Source organism: Bubalus kerabau, chromosome 23, assembly GCF_029407905.1.
Source record: "Bubalus kerabau isolate K-KA32 ecotype Philippines breed swamp buffalo chromosome 23, PCC_UOA_SB_1v2, whole genome shotgun sequence".
In the NCBI taxonomy this organism is placed as follows: domain Eukaryota; kingdom Metazoa; phylum Chordata; class Mammalia; order Artiodactyla; family Bovidae; genus Bubalus; species Bubalus kerabau.
In genome coordinates, this window is record NC_073646.1 from 697,997 (window position 1) to 714,644 (window position 16,648).

At 41.1% G+C, this 16,648-nt stretch overlaps 1 non-coding gene across 1 annotated transcript; it reads left to right on the plus strand.

The window, feature by feature from the left end:
- Positions 1-2,106: 2,106 nt before the first annotated feature.
- Positions 2,107-2,213, plus strand: LOC129638253 (U6 spliceosomal RNA). The gene has a single exon (XR_008707761.1). It is a non-coding gene; the product is annotated as a U6 spliceosomal RNA (small nuclear RNA).
- Positions 2,214-16,648: the final 14,435 nt, after the last annotated feature.

The following is a 16,648-nucleotide window of genomic DNA, read 5'->3' on the forward strand; positions in this document are numbered from 1 at the left end:
TCTTGGAGGTATCAGAGGCAAAGGAGGACGCACAGCACCAAATCCATGGCACAGAGTTCAACACACAGTATTCTACCTGGGGACGTGGAATCAAAAACCCAGCACTGAGAAGGAGTCATGCACAGACACAAGATTTATGGAGGCCATGCAGGGAAAGAAAATATATGGGTTACATATCATACCACTCTGGATGCAACCATTTTTCACACAGCAGAAACTGAAAGAGAAGATAAAGGAGAAAGACAAAGAAAAGTGGGGAGGGGCTTTCCCTGGTGGTCCAGTGGTCAAAAATCTGCCTTCCAATGCAGGGGACGAGGGTTTGATCCCTGGTAGGGGAACTAAGACGCCACAAGCCACAGGGCAATTAAGTTTGCAAGTCACAACTACTGAGCCCGGGAGCCACATCTAGAGAGAAGCCCGCACCCCACAATGAAAGATCCCACATGCTGCAATTGAGACCCACCAAGGCAATGGAAAGCTGGAATCAAGATTGCCGGGAGAAATATCAATAACCTCAGATATGCAGATGACACCACCCTTATGGCAGAAAGTGAAGAGGAACTAAAAAGCCTCTTGATGAAAGTGAAAGAGGAGAGTGAAAAAGTTGGCTTAAAGCTCAACATTCAGAAAACTAAGATCATCGCATCTGGTCCCATCACTTCATGGGAAATAGATGGGGAAACAGTGGAAACAGTGTCAGACTTTATTTTTGGGGGGCTCCAGAATCACTTCAGATGGTGACTGCAACCATGAATTTAAAAGACGCTTACTCCTTGGAAGAAAAGTTATGACGAACCTAGATAGCATATTGAAAAGCAGAGACATTACTTTGCCAACAAAGGTCTGTCTAGTCAAGGCTATGGTTTTTCCAGTGGTCATGTATGGATGTGAGAGTTGGACTGTGAAGAAAGCTGAGCGCCAAAGAATTGATGCTTTTGAACTGTGCTGTTGGAGAAGACTCCTGAGAGTCCCTTGGACTGCAAGGAGATGCAACCAATCCATTCTAAAGGAGATCAGTCCTGGGTGTTCTTTGGAAGGAATGATGCTAAAGCTGAAACTCCAGTACTTTGGCCACCTCATGTGAAGAGTTGACTCATTGGGAAAGACTCTGATGCTGGGAGGGATTAGGGGCAGGAGGAAGGGGACAACAGAATGAGATGGCTGGATGGCATCACTGACTCAATGGATGTGAGTTTGAGTGAACTCCGGGAGTTGGTGATGGACAGGGAGGCCTGGCATGCTGCGATTCATGGGGCCGCGAAGAGTCGGACACAACTGAGCGACTGAACTGAAGTGAACTGAACTGAACTGAAAGGCGATGGCACCCCACTCCAGTACTCTTGCCTGGAAAATCCCATGGGTGGAGGAGCCTGGTGGGCTGCAGTCCATGGGGTCGCAAAGAGTCAGACACGTCTGAGCGACTTCACTTTCACTTTTCACTTTCATGCATTGGAGAAGGAAATGGCAACCCACCCCCGTGTTCTTGCCTGGAGAATCCCAGGGACGAGGGGACCTGGTGGGCTGCCGTCTATGGGGTCGCACAGAGTCGGACATGACTGAAGCGACTTAGCAGCAGCAGCAGCAGCATAGCCGTAAAATAATTTAAAATATTTAAAAAAAGAAAAGTGGGGCAAGTAAAGGTAAAATCAAGAAAGAGAAGGATGGAGCCTCCTCCTGGCCACCTGGCTGAGCCCTCATCAGCAACTCAGCAGCCACTCAGCATCAGCACTCTCTCAGTATCCCTGCTGTCTCCATGGTGATTTAATGTGATTCTGATGGATGTGACTAGTTCATGAACGCTTCCTGGAGCTGGGCACTGTTGGTGCTAACTCCATTTTCCAGATGAGAAAACAGTGCTTCCGAGATTGTTAACAACTTATCCCAAATCACCGAGTTGCTAAAATTGTGGGATCAGGCCATTGAACCTAGGCTGTTTCAGGCCCAAACGTGTGCTCTTGGTGAGCAAAGTAAAAAATAAGATGGTGTTTAATGGAGGAGAACATGAACATGTATTGAGTACTTAATATATACCTGGCATGTGATCCTCACAACAGTCCTGCAAGGGAGGTATCATTCCCATTTCATAGATGAAGAAATTGAGGCTCAGTGCTCACTTTGGCAGCACATATACTTAAATTGGAATGATACAAAGAAGATTAGCATGGCCCCTGCTCAAGGATGACATGCAAATTGGTGAAGCATTTCATGTTTTTATGGCAGAAACCATCACAACATTGTAAAGCGATTTTCCTGCAATTAAAAAATAAAGTTAAAAAAGTATGAATGAAACAGGGAAATTTCTTTAGAAGTTGAGGCTCAGAGAGGTTAAGTAACTTATCTAAAGTTGCACTGCAAAGTCCCGGTCTGGGGCACTTCACCTCCTCTGTGTCTATGCTGAGAGTTTTGTACTTTCTCTCTGAAATAAATCCTGTTTGCTTGCTACCATGAAAAAGAAAAAGGCCAGGTCTCTCAGACTGCAAAGCCCATATTCTATTTGTTAAAAAATATATATTGTTGTTTTGCTCCTAAATTTTATTTATTTATCATTATTTATTTGGCTTCTTCAGGTCTTCACTCTGGCATGTGGAATCTAGTTTCCTGACCAGGGATCAAACCCAGGCTCCCTACAGTGGGACTAGTGTCTTAGCCACTGGACCACCAGGGAAGTCCCTCATATTCTTTCTTATTCTTTCTTCCAGATAGAATTCGCAGGAATTTCACGGATTGAACTAAGTAATTAAAAATCTCTCCTTTAGATAGTTTTAGTCCTGCATATCCAAGCCAAACACCTAGTGTATTTGTCAGAATTTGAAAGAAGTCTATTAAAGACTGCTTGCAAGAAAACCACTGTATAAACTATGTTTTATAAGTTCTTCTGTTTTAATTATTTAGGTTTTCTAAAGTTTGAAGGAAAAAAAAGGAAACAGAAACCAGTTTTTAATGATTTGGAATTAGGATTCATGAATACACTGGATTCTTTCTTGGTACTGGGGGAAAGCAGAGAGTAAATGTGGTGGGAAACTAGGAGGGTCCAGAGATTCAGACTTTAGCCTGGAAGAGACATTAAAGAGGTAATTCAGGGACTTCCCTGGTGGTCCAGTGGCTAAGACTCTGTGCTCCCAATGCAGTGGGTGTGGGTTCGATCCCTGGTCAGGGAACTAGATCCCACATGCCACAAGGAAGATTGATCTTATGTGCTGCAACTAAGACCAGGTGCAGTGAAATAAATACTCAATAAATTAAATATTTAAAAGAAACCTCAGTTATTTAAAAAAATGCAATTCTAATTTATTTTAGAAATAGCTTGAGTGTCTGCTAGTCAACAGTAGAGCTAAGGCCAGAACCTGGGGTTTCCCAATTCTTAAACCATTGTTTTTTCTTAGACATGAACCATGAATTCCTTTAGAGAATACTCCTTTCTCCTCCTCTCTTAATCCAGATGGGGGGGGGGGGAGTGAGAAAGCTTAAAGACTATTAAAAAACAATCGATGCACGATACTGGATGCTTGGGGCTGGTGCACTGGGACGACCCAGAGGGATGGAATGGGGAGGGAGGAGGGAGGAGGGTTCAGGATGGGGAACACATGTATACCTGTGGCGGATTCATTTTGATATTTGGCAAAACTAATACAGTTATGTAAAGTTTAAAAATAAAATAAAATTAAAAAAATTTTTTATAATTATAAAACTACCTTTTAAAAATAAAGAAACAATTAAAATATCAAAAAAAAAAAAACAAACAAACCCAAACAATCAGGACATTAAGAATCAAGTTATCCTGGAAGGAGGTCAAGACGGTAACCACAGAGGCTGGAGTTAAGGGGAGGAGAACCAGGCAAGATAAGGTCTTAATCTAAAGCAATTAGAGTAAGCAGGTAAGCTTTTGTTACTTGTATTTAGCTGAACGCTGTGAACAGAAAGCTTTTTGAAATCCTTGGCTAAATCAAAACCTGGAAAGTGAGGACTTCTAACCTTCAAGAAAAAAAAGCTGAGCGTGAGACAAAAAGGTATTTGTTTTTATACTTAACTTGGTAGGGAAAAGGAAAGAAAAAACAAGATGTCAGTTCAGCTGGGTCCCAATTCCAGCCCTGGGAAGCCCAAAGCCCGCCCCTCTTGGTTTTATTTTTAAGGATAGCATTTTTTCCCTCCCTTGGCCACGTTCAGTGTGTAGGATCTTAGTTCCCTTACCAAGGATCAAACCTTCACCCCCTGGAAGCGTGAAGTCTTAACTACTGGACTGCCAGGGAAGTCCCACCCTCCCCACCTTGGTTTTTGTAAGTAGTCCTGAAGGGCTTTCTTGGTTTCTAGACTACTGAGATCTTGCTTCCATGTGTAAATTGAGTCCAATTTCCTAAAGAGATGGAAGTCAGGCTTTACATCCCAGTAATAGGGAATAAATTTGATTGGGAATGGCTGGGTTACCATCTAGTACTGACATGTCATTTTCCCCTGCCCGGGCTCAGCTTCCATCCATCCGGCTGGCTTTTCTTTCATGGTCTTATTTCTTTCCTTTCTGCCCTCTGCCCCTACTCTCCTCTCCTTGCAGGAGCAGAAACAAGAAACTCTTCCTCTAATCTCCAGCCTGGCAGGTTTTCCCTCCCCTGGAGTCCAGGTGCCTGTAGCATTTGCTCCTCAGTGGCTTTCCCCCAAGGAGACAGCTCCCTCCTTCCTCTTCCCAAAAAGGAATCATGGGGCCAGCTGTTAAGATTTCAAACAATTATTTTTTTCACGTCTTTACTCAACATGGGAAAATCTCTGAAGTTTAAGGTGGCACTTGGCTGTCCTGTAGTGCTTGTATTTTTTTCAAGGCTTTGTTCTGTCTGGAATTTTATTATAATAACTAATGATGGGATTTCTTTAATGGTCCGGTGGTTAAGATTCTGAGCTTCCAATGCAGGGGGTCACAGGTTCAATCCCTGGTCAGGGAATTAAGATCCCACATGCCACATGGTGTGGCCAAGAAGCAAAACAAACAAACAACCACTACCACAAAAAACTAATGGGAATGAACATACCTTGATGTTTACATAATTTTAATAAATCATCTTCAAAATGATAAAACATTAGTAATCAAATAGAGATTCACTCAGTCATATCCAACTCTTTGGGACCCCACAGACTGTAGCCTACAAGGCTCCTCTGTCCATAGGATTTTCCCAGGCAAGAATATTGGAATGGGTTGTCATTTCCTCTCCCAGGGGAATCTTCGTGACCCAGGGATCAAACCTGTGTCTCCCATATTGGTAGGTGGATTCTTTACCACTGAGCCACATGGGAAGGCTAGCTTCTATCAATGATTCACACCAAAAGGTGGTTCAATGAAGCAGCTATGAGGAGGCAGTGCTAGAATTCAAAGGGGAATCAGGTACCCTTGAAACTCAAACCTAATAATAGTAGAAAACATCACCCACTCACAGCAATATACACAGATTTGAAACTGTTTCTTTGAGAATGTTTCTGTTTGGGGGGATAATTCTCTTATTTGAAGGCTCTAAGTAATGACAGGCAAACAGAGAAAATGCCTCAGTGACCTGATAGCCATGCCCTGGAGAGAGAGCTGAGAGAGGGGTCCCCAACCTCCGGGATCTAATACCTGATGATCTGAGGTGGAGCTGATGTAATAATAATAGAAATAAAGTACACAATAAATGTAACGCACTTGAATCATCCTGAAACCATCCCCACTTCTCCAATTCATGGGGAAAATCCCCTTTCATAAAACTGGTCCCTGGTGCCAAAAAGTTTGGGGATATTCAAAGGAATGTTCTTTGTCCTTCACACCCACACTGTTTGTCTTCTAACTGCCCCATCTCACAAAGCTTTAACCTCCCCTAGCGTCACATGCCTCTTCCCACTTTGAGGGGCAGGGTGCACACCAGTGTTCAGGCCTCAGGTCCTCCCTGGGCGCTGGTGATCTGTCCTTCTCATCCTGGCTCTGTAAGGCGCTCCCCTAAGTTTTTCCTGCTCCCCTGTTTCTCTAGTTCCTCCTGAATCTTCCTAGATAAACCTGTCTAAATGATGCAAGAACTTTCTATCTAATGAACCTGTGGTTTTCTCCACTCTAATCACACCTGGGCCGTGTCTACCACACTCTCTCCACAGCTGCACTTGTCACTTCTGTTTCGTTTTCAGCTTTCTGTTTTACACTGGAGCACAGCCGATTCACAATGTTGTGATGGCTTCAGGTGGACAGCAAAGGGACTCGGACATACGTATTCATGTGTCCATTCTCCCCCAAACCCCTCTCCTATCCAGGCTGCCACATAACATTAAGCAGAGTTCCCTGTGCTGTACAGTAGGTCCTTCATTATCCATTTTATTGTCAGATTTTATTTACGCCTTACTTTCTTTATGTCCCCTAAATGAATTTCCTCAAAACCCAGTTCCTCTCCTCTCAGGCCCCATAGCTAGTATTTCATTTTCACAATCACCTTGCCTCATGTAGGAGTGTGGTGGGCGGGGGGTGGGGGGGTGGGGGGCAAACTGGCGCAGTGGAGGGAGGGGCCTTAGCCACCTGCAGTCTGCGGCCTGAACAGCCACAAGGCTCCCCCAGTGGCAGAGTGGTAGACTCTGCCTGCCAAGGCAGGAGATGCAGTAGACTCGGGTTCGACCCCTGGGTCTGAAAGATCACCTGGAGTAGGACATGGCAACCCACTGCAGTATTCTTGCCTGGAAAATTCCATGGAAAGGAGGAGCCTGGCAGGCTACAGTCCATGGGGTTGCAAAGAGTCAGACAAGACTGAGCATGCACGCATATCATAGACACCAATGTTGAGTCAAACATCCCAGCTCACTTTTGGAGGGTTTAATTATGCCTTAATGCTCCTTATCATAATTAAGCAGAAATAGTGATTCTAATTAGCATATTTACAGAAACCACACAAGTATGCTTCCCTGGTGGCTCAGATGGTAAAGAACCCACCTGCAATGCAGGAGACCCAGGTTCGATCCCTGGGTCAGAAGATCCCCTGGAGGAGGAAATGGCAACCCACTCCAGTATTCTTGCCTGGAGAATTCCATGGACAGAGAAGCCTGGCAGGCTACAGTCCACAGGGTCGCAAAGAGTCAGACATGACTGAGCAAATAACACACACAAGTAGGTCCATATAATCACACACTTCACCTACTCGTAGCTTAATGGTGTTCCATCCGTGTTTACTTTGCCCTGGTTTCCCTTTCAGCTTGAATGAGCACAACTTTTGAAGTCTTTAATTTATGACTGTTTTAACTTAAGCAAGCCCTGCTAGAGGGTGACAGATGGTAAATGTCAAAAACCCAGAGAGAGGGTTTCTGTTTAGCCTTTGATTTTTGTTTTGTTTTTTAAGCCAGAGAAATGTCCGATTGTGCTCCTAGTTTGTCAGAGAAGGCAATGGCAACCCACTCCAGTGTTCTTGCCTGGAGAATCCCAGGGACAGGGGAGCCTGGTGGGCTGCTGTCTATGGGGTCGCACAGAGTCAGACACGACTGAAGAGACTTAGCAGCAGCAGCAGCAGAAGGAGAAAATTATTTCTGTTCTCAAAACACTATAATAATAACAAAAGTAAAACAAAGAACATGGACTTCCCTGGTGGTCTAGTGATTAAGAATGTGCCTGCCAATGCAGGGGACACTGGGTCAATCCCTGGTCCAGGAAGATTCCGTATGCCCGTGTGCCACAACCGCTGAGCCAGAGCTCTGGAGTCTGTGCTCTGCAACAAGAGAAGCCATCGCACGGATCGCAAGAATCCTGAGCACGGAAGGTCAAGAGTAGCCCCTGTTCACTGCAACTACAGAATGCCCAAGGGCAGTAACGAAGACCCTTTGTAACCAAAAATGAATAAATAAATAAATCCTTTAAAAGAATCATTATCATCATCACCATGATGGCACTGATAATGGTGGCAGTGATTATAGCAGCCACCAACCCAGAGGTACTTGTATGTGCCAGGCACTGTCTCAGGAAGTACTCCTACCTTATTATTTTTTGAGGGGGGTTATACAGTGAGGCATGTGGGATCTTAGTTCCCCCTACCAGGGATCGAACCTGCACCGCTTACATTGGAAGCACAGAGTCTTAACCACTGGACCACCAGGAAAGTCCCGTTCCTACATTACTTTATTCAACCTTCATAATAACTTTAAAAGGTAATTGTAACTGCTTCCATTTTACAGAAGAGAAAACTGAAGGTAGGATAAACTGATAAATTTTTCCACCACTACTGTGAAGACATAAGCAGTAAGACCCAGGGTCAGAATTTGAATCCGGGACTCTCCAGCTTCAGGCCACACAGTGAGCTTCTCTATCCTGTGTCACCACCTCTCCTACCATATCATTATACAGCTATTCCACAACTGCAGTTAGTTTGTTCATAACAATATACGTTCTTAAAAACAGTACCCTGTTCTACCTATCTAAAACACAGAAACAATTTCCATTATGTAGGGGTAAACTATAGATTTTATCAATTATCAAAACTTCAGCCATTCCTAAAGAATTGGGAAATGAAAATCCTTTTTTTTTTTTTTTTTGGAAAGTCTATTTTTTAATTGCCCAAAATGAAAGTCTTGTTCTTTTGTATATAAAATTCGTAAGGGTTTTTATGCGGTTGTAGCCTAAGGGAAGAGATACTGCTACGTTGAGAAGCCATTAAAGGTTTAATTTTTTTTTTCTTTAAGAGATTAGGGAAGCTTTGCTCAGTAAATTGATTTGCTTAAATTGTTTGTGAAAATTTAAAAATTCCCCAAGTTCTTCCAAGCAGAATCAGTTAGTTTCTTATCCTTGTTTCAACTGCTCTTTCTTTGTGCATATTTCTCTTACAGGATAGTACTTCGTATTCAGTGTGGTAACTAGCTGTTTGTGTCCTGGGCCATAGACTAGGCTCCCAGAAAGTGGGGTTAAGACCATTGTACCCTTAGCAGCTAGCACATAACAGTATTTAATACATATTTACTGATTTAGTGGGTGATTGTAAGTAGTAGAGTAAGAAGACATTTTACTTTTATATAATCGATGGCTCATTACAAGATTAGTGTTCAGTGTTTTGTGTGAATCCTGACAACCCACTCCAGTACTCTTGCCTGGAGAATCCCCATGGACAGAGGAGCCTGGTGAGCTACAGGCCATGGGGCTGAAAAGAGTTGGACACGACTGAGCAACTAAGCACAGCACAGTGCGGATCTCACTTAAAATGGACATTCAAGGAATTCCCTGGTGGTCCAGTGGTGAGGACTCCACACTTTCACTGCCGAGAGCAGGAGTTCAATCCCTGGTCAGGGAACTAAGAGCCCAAGTCACACGGAGTGGCCAAAAAAATAAAATAAATAAAATAAGATGGGCATTCATTTCATTTTTCTGAGTTTATATTGAATGAAATCTATTTTTGCTGGAAGAGGTCTTGTTTAACACCACTGGTAATAAAGAATACATGATAATAAAAAAGCATTTTCAGGGGAGAAAATTTAGGCATGAATGCTCGTAACTATATACATAAACATTAATTCTGAAAAGTACAAAATATTTGACCCATTAACAGAATAGATAATAATGAAAACTGATGACTTTTCTGTTAAGTAAACAAAAACTTTGTTCCCTTTACCCAAAGCCATTTGAGACTTTTTTAAATGGCAAATGATGAAAAAATTTTAAATGCTTTTGTTTGCATATATTGAAATAGCCAGACATCTTTTCTCTTTTATTCTGTGAATTACATGGACTGATTTTTTTTAATATTATGCCAACCTTACTCTCCTTGGATACATCCCACTTGGTCATCATGTATTATTCCTTTTTTATATCTTACCAGGTTTAATTTGCCAATTTTTTCTTTAATAGAAAAACTGAAATTTACTATAACAAACTACTCCCTAAAGAAATGAAATACTAAGCAACAATGTGGCAATTTTCTTGTATCAGAACTATTCATCGTCTTAAAATATGTGTGTGTTAGTTGCTCAGTCAGGTCCGACTCTTTATGATCCTGCAGACTGTAGCCCACCAACCTCCTCCAACCATGGGGATTCTCCAGGCAAGAATACTGGAGTGGGTGGCCTTTCTCTTCTCCAGGGGATCCTCCCAACCCAGGGATCAAACCTGCATCTCCTGCATTGCAGGTGGATTCCTTACCATCTGAGCCACCAGGGAAGTCCATATGGTTTCTGGAAAAAGAGTTATTGTTGAAGACCAAGTATTAAAATCAGTATTACATACAACACTCAAAACCTTTTTTCATTCTACAACCTGGTGGATCACTTTTCTCTCCTCTGTCCCAGAACAGCCCACGTGTCAGCTATTGAAGCCTTTCCCTGGCTATGAGTGACGTTGAAGGAGAGTTAAGGGAAACCTTGTGATAAAAGGAGTCATAGCTATTGTAATTTTTAAAATAACTCTTCCACCACTGCACTTTACATTTTTCTTTTTAAAAGAAATTCTCACGAAGAACAGCCATCATTGAAATCAGAAAGACTGCTTTTATCATTGTAATTATAACAATATTAATTATGCACTTTATTACTCTATTAAATGTAGAGGGTTTCTACTTCAAGTAAACACAATAAAATGAAACGTAAATCAGCATGTTAAGAGCCAACTATTCATATTTCAAAAGGATTCTCCAATTCAAAAAGGACTCACTGCAGCTTTTCTATAAAAAAAAAAATCCCTGTGGTTTTAAAAATAATTTTAAAATTGTAATTTACACATAATTTTCAGGAACTCTTCTATTATACAAAACGATGCACAACTCTGCATGTATATAGATCATGCCATAAAGAAAAAGCTCATACAAATTTCCCATAAGTTATCTAATTAACTCTGACTATAAGAATGAACATAAACATTGGTTGCAATGCATAGAAAACCACTAGAAAAAATTTATGCTCATACTGTTTACTGTTTACAATTCTATGTAAGGACTTTACATTGCTAGTTTCTAAAGTGAAAAGAACTTTAATATGCCCATTATGCTATTTCCTAGTTACTAATGTTTTGCAAACTTTTCTTTATTAATGATAGAAACATAAACTTCAATTTGCCTGGGAGAATCACAGAAAATTTGAATTAGTTAAGTAAAATTTGATGACCCATAGGTAATAAATACTGCACATTACCCACAGAATCCCAGTGTCAGAATTGTGTACTGTAGGCATCAGAGACACAGAAATCCAGGAATCTGGAGAGAATGAGGAGCTCCAAGTCATAACCTGGTGGAACTGTGGTTTGTGAGTGTCAGATTACTTTCAACTAACATGGATATCTTGAAAAGAGCTGTTAAGTTCTTAGAACAAGGGAATTTTGAAGTCATGGTATATTTCTTTTGAAACAATGGCCTTCTCCAACTTAGTTCTAGAATTCTTAAGTAGCTGATGTTAGTAATTCTTCTTTTCCCAAATTTACCTTGGGCTTGGTAACATGGAGTTCTTTCACCATTTGAATATAATGCTTCTTCCATACACCCTGCTCATAGGGAGTTGGGGAGACATTGATATACCAGTTAAACCGTAAACATTTTAGCATCCAGAGCTGATCCAGTTCAGTTAAATTCTTCCAATGCCAGCTCACCTGGAGAAACAATGTTAAAAAACTATTCAGCTTACATGTCCACTTTCTCTAGGTTTTGAGCTGTCACCCTGGCACTGAGAGAACTTCTTTATTTTTTTTCTGGAGTGGGTTGCCATGCCCTCCTCCAAGGGATCTTCCTGACCCAGGGATCGAATCCACTTCTCTGCACTGCAGGCAGGTTCTTTACCACTGAGCCACTGGGGAAGTGGATTCATGGATTCGTTCATGAATGAATCAGAGCAAACATAATTTTAACTTGATAAACCAGGCCTGGAATTCACAAGTAGTTTCTTTTTGGTCCTTTTTTCCAAATCACAACCAAGTTACCTCTTACCTGAAGTGCTTCCTAACAAGGCAGGAAGTTTTTTTTTTTTTTAAATTGGAGGATAATTACAACATTATGATGGTTTTGCCATACATTGGCCATAGGTATACATGTGTCGCCTCCAACCTGAACACCACTTCCACCTCCCTCCCCATCCCATCCCTCCAGGTTCTCACAGAGCACTGGCTTTGGGTACCCCTTTTTCTTTTCTTTTCTTTAATGTTAATTCAGACAGAATCCAAGTCAACTAATATTTATCGAGCACCTATTAACCATCCTCGTCACAACCTGAAGGGTAGTATAATTAATATTCTTCCCTTGCAAATGGGGAAACTAAGCTTCAGATAAGACTTTGGAACTTCCTAAAGATCTCTGGCTATGCCAAAGCCTTTGACTGTGTGGATCACAACAAACTGTGGAAAATTCTGAAAGAGATGGGAATACCAGACCACCTGACCTGCCTCTTGAGAAACCTGTATGCAGGTCAGGAAGCAACAGTTAGAACTGGACATGGAAAAACAGACTGGTTCCAAATAGGAAAAGGAGTACATCAAGGCTGTATATTGTCACCCAGCTTATTAACTTATATGCAGAGTACATCATGAGAAATGCTGGGCTGGAGAAAGCACAAGCTGGAATCAAGATTGCTGGGAGAAATATCAATAACCTCAGATATGCAGGTGACACCACCCTTATGGCAGAAAGTCAAGAAGAACTAAAGAGCCTCTTGATGAAAGAGGAGAGTGAAAAAGTTGGCTTAAAGCTCAACATTCAGAAAACTAAGATCATGGCATCCGGTCCCATCACTTCATGGCAAAATAGATGGAGAAACAGTGGCTGACTATTTTTCTGGGCTCCAAAATCACTGCGGATGATGATTGAAGCCATGAAATTAAAAGGTGCTTACTCCTTCGAAGGAAAGTTATGACCAACTTAGACAGCATATTAAAAAGAAGAGACGTTACTTTGCCAACAAAGGTCCGTCTAGCCAAGGCTATGGTTTTTCCAGTAGTCATGTATGGATGTGAGAGTTGGACTATAAAGAAAGCTGAGCGCCAAAGAATTGATGCTTTTGAACTGTGGTGTTCGAGAAGACTCTTAAAAGTGCCTTGGACAGCAAGGAGATGCAACCAGTCCATCCTAAAGGAGATCAGTCCTGGGTGTTTATTGGAGGGACAGATGTTGAAGCTGAAACTCCATTACTTTGGCCACCTGATGCAAAGAGCTGGCTCATTTGAAAAGACCCTGATGTTGGGAAAGAATGAGGGCAGGAGGAGAAGGGGACAACAGAGGATGAGACGGTTGGATGGCATCACCAACTCAATGGACGCGAGTTTGGGTAAATTCCGGGAGTTGGTGATGGACAGGGAGGCCTGGTGTGCTGCGATTCATGGGGTCACAAAGAGTCAGACACTACTGAGTGACTGAACTGAATTGAACTGAAGGATCTCTGGGAGTCTGCATATGAACGTTGTATGAAGGCTACAGAAACTCCAGTTGGCACATTGCTTATTTTTTTCATGATATGCTTCTGTTTTCCCTCCATGCTTATGATTTAACTCAATATATAAAGGGAACACAATGACTAATACTATATTGATGTGTCCTAAATAGCCTTTAAGATTCAATGAAGCATTAAGTATTTGTCCTGGGGACTTCCCTGGTGGTCTAGTGGCTAAGATTCTATGCTTTCAGTGCAGGGGGCCAGGGTTTGATCCCTAGTTAGGGAACTGGATTCCACGTGCTGCAACTGACACCTGGTGCAGCCAAATTAATACATTTTTTAAAAAGTATTCTGTACATTCCATTTTCATAGCATTATGGTCAATCCTACATATCCAGCAAATGGTGGAGGTGACCCTATTATGTGTAGTAGTTTTTAAAATAATTTATTCCAGGTTTTAAATAAGTCTTAGTAGAAACTAGAATCAAGTCCATAGATAAAGTTCAGACTAGGCATTCCATATCTCTTAACATGAATTGCAGAGATGGTAGCTAGTCTTCACATTCATTCCATCTTTGGAAAACTGGCCTCTTTTTCAAGGTTAACTCAATAATAAATAATGTTTGAGTGCCCCCAAAAGGAGCAGAACACTCTGTAATGGAACTCACTACCCATCCATCTGTTTATCTATCTGTCTGTCTTCCTCCCTCCTTCCATCCATTGTGTACGGAGTTTCAAAGTTACCCAAACTCACGTCCATTGAGTTGGTGATGCCATCCAACCATCTCATCCTCTGTTGTCCCCTTCTCCTCTTGCCTTCAATCTTTCCCAACATCAGGGTCTTTTCAGATGAGTCAGCTCTTTGCATCAGGTGGCCCGTGTGTCATGTCCAGGATTATTTTATGGGCTGAAGATAAGACATGTAGGGGAGAGGGAAGCAGAAGTGGGGCACAAATAGGAGAAACAGTAGGTTCAGGATCTAGATGGAGGAAAAGGCTTAGAGGATCTTATACAACACTGCAGGCAGAAACAGAGATCACAACCACTTTGGGCAACCCAGAATGAAACTGCACTGCCCTTAAACCTCATATGGTTAGTTAATTCAATCAAGATGTGGGGTTTGGGAGGGAGGAGATGGGGAGAAAGTTTTTCTCAACTCTCATCCTTTTCCTCTTTTGACTTAGATCGGGTTTAGACCTGGGTAGTTAAGTTGGGGTTCCCACCACCCCCGCACTGGGGATAGATAAAATTTTGCTTTGTTTTTGATTTTTGCTGCTTTTTGTTTGTTTAAAACTAAACAGGAATGAGGAAAGTTGAGGGTGGGGAAGCTCTTTCAAAACTGTAAGACAACCGCCACCACATTTTTAAACAGCTCAAAGCTCATCTTGGTGCAATGACTTTATTGTTTACTTTAAATCTAGCTAAAGAACAATTGCCTCACAGTCAGTTCTGGGAAATAAAATAAAATGTTGAAATCTACCAAGATTGACATATGGTACACATAGATGATAAGATTATCTATTTCGTATCACATCTCCCTGGAATGATAACATTCTCATTGTGCAAAACATGGAAAATTCTGAGAAACCTGAAGAAAAACAATACCCAGAACCCTGTCAATCAGAGATGACCAAACATTATCAACAAGCTGGTAGAGTTATTTTCCTTTCTGTTTTTCAGGTATATATGAAAGCAAAGTTGGGAAACTGCATGCAATTTAAAATCATGCTTTCTTCATTTTACATATAATAAGCATCTCTGTTCTTGCAAAACATGTTTTCTAATGACTGCCTAATAATTCTTTATATGGCAGAATGATACTCTATTACTGGGCATTTAAAACACTATGTTTTTTTAAAAAACAAATTGTTTCAGTTTTAGAATAATATGTGTACATCAATACTAAAATCACAGATACCAAGGGGCACACTGTAAAAAAAGTAAAAAAAAAAAAAAAGCCTCTCTCATCCTTGTCATGTAGCCACTCATTTCCCTCTGTGAATGTAACCATTGTTACTGGCTTCTTGTGTGCCATTCCAGAAGAGCAAGAAATATGGATGCATTCTTTTATTCTTCCAAAGTGGTAGGATAATTCTGCACCTTTGTTGTTTTATTGATGATATATTGAGGAGATAGTTGCAGCCAGTCTGCTATTAGCAGACATTTCCATTGTTTCCAACCTTTTGCTACCACAAACAATGATGCAATATTCTTATATAGACATACATTTTGCATGTGTTGAAGTATACCCATCAGACAAATTCCAAGAAGTGGAACTACTGGCCAAAGGTAATCTTGTTTTTTTTTTTTAATTAAAAAGATTTTTAAAGTTTTTAGCCATGTCTCATGGCTTGCAGGATCTCAGTTCCCTGACCAGGGATCAAACTCACACCCTTGGTAGTGAAAGCCACTGGATCGCCAGGGAATGTCCAGGAATCTTCATTTAAAAATTGGGTACTACCAAATTGCTCTCCTTGGTGTTTGCATCAATTTATCTATGAAGGTGCAACATATGAAGGTGCTTGTTTCCCCACACCCCTAACAATATAAAATGTTATCATTAAAAAAAAAAAAGAAAAAAAGAAACTCAATCCATCTGAGTCACAAACGATGGCATGAAAATGAGGCTAAGCATTTTATCTATTTTAGAAACATCTGCTTTTCTTTCTGTGAACTATTTGTTCGCCTCCTTTGCTCATTTTTCTGCTAGGCTTTGCTCTTTTTTTTTCTTCTTAATGTAGATTTATAGTCGTTCTTTAAAAAATAAGAAAATTACCCCTTTGCTGGCAATATGTTTTCCCCCAGTTTATTTTAATTTTGGGGGGCCACACTGCAGCAGCTTGTGGGTTCATAGTCTCCCGGCCAGGGGCTGAACCTGAGCCCTCATCAGTGAAAGCACTGAGTCCTAACCACTCCCAGGGAGCTCCCTCCTGTTTACTGTCTGTATTTATTTACAGTTTTCTTCTCGATGGAGAAAATTTTAACTTTTATAATCACAACTTAAAATCTTGCTTTCTTTATTTATAAAGCATATATAATATATATACAAAATATATAAAATAAATAAAGAAAGATTTTAAGTTATACATTTTCTTTTGAGGCTCTGAATATTATAGATTACTCACAAAGTCTTCCTTCCCTAGATTTCCTTTAATTACATTTTTTTCCCCCTTTAGTCATGCCTGGTGGCTTACAGGATCTTAGTTCCCCAAACAGGGATTGAACTTCTGCCCTCAGCAGTGAAAGAGCAGAGACTTAACCACTGGACCAGGGAATTTCCTCCTTTGAGTAGGGAATGGTTTTCCATAATTTCATATCAATCTTTTATCCTTCTAGAATTTTT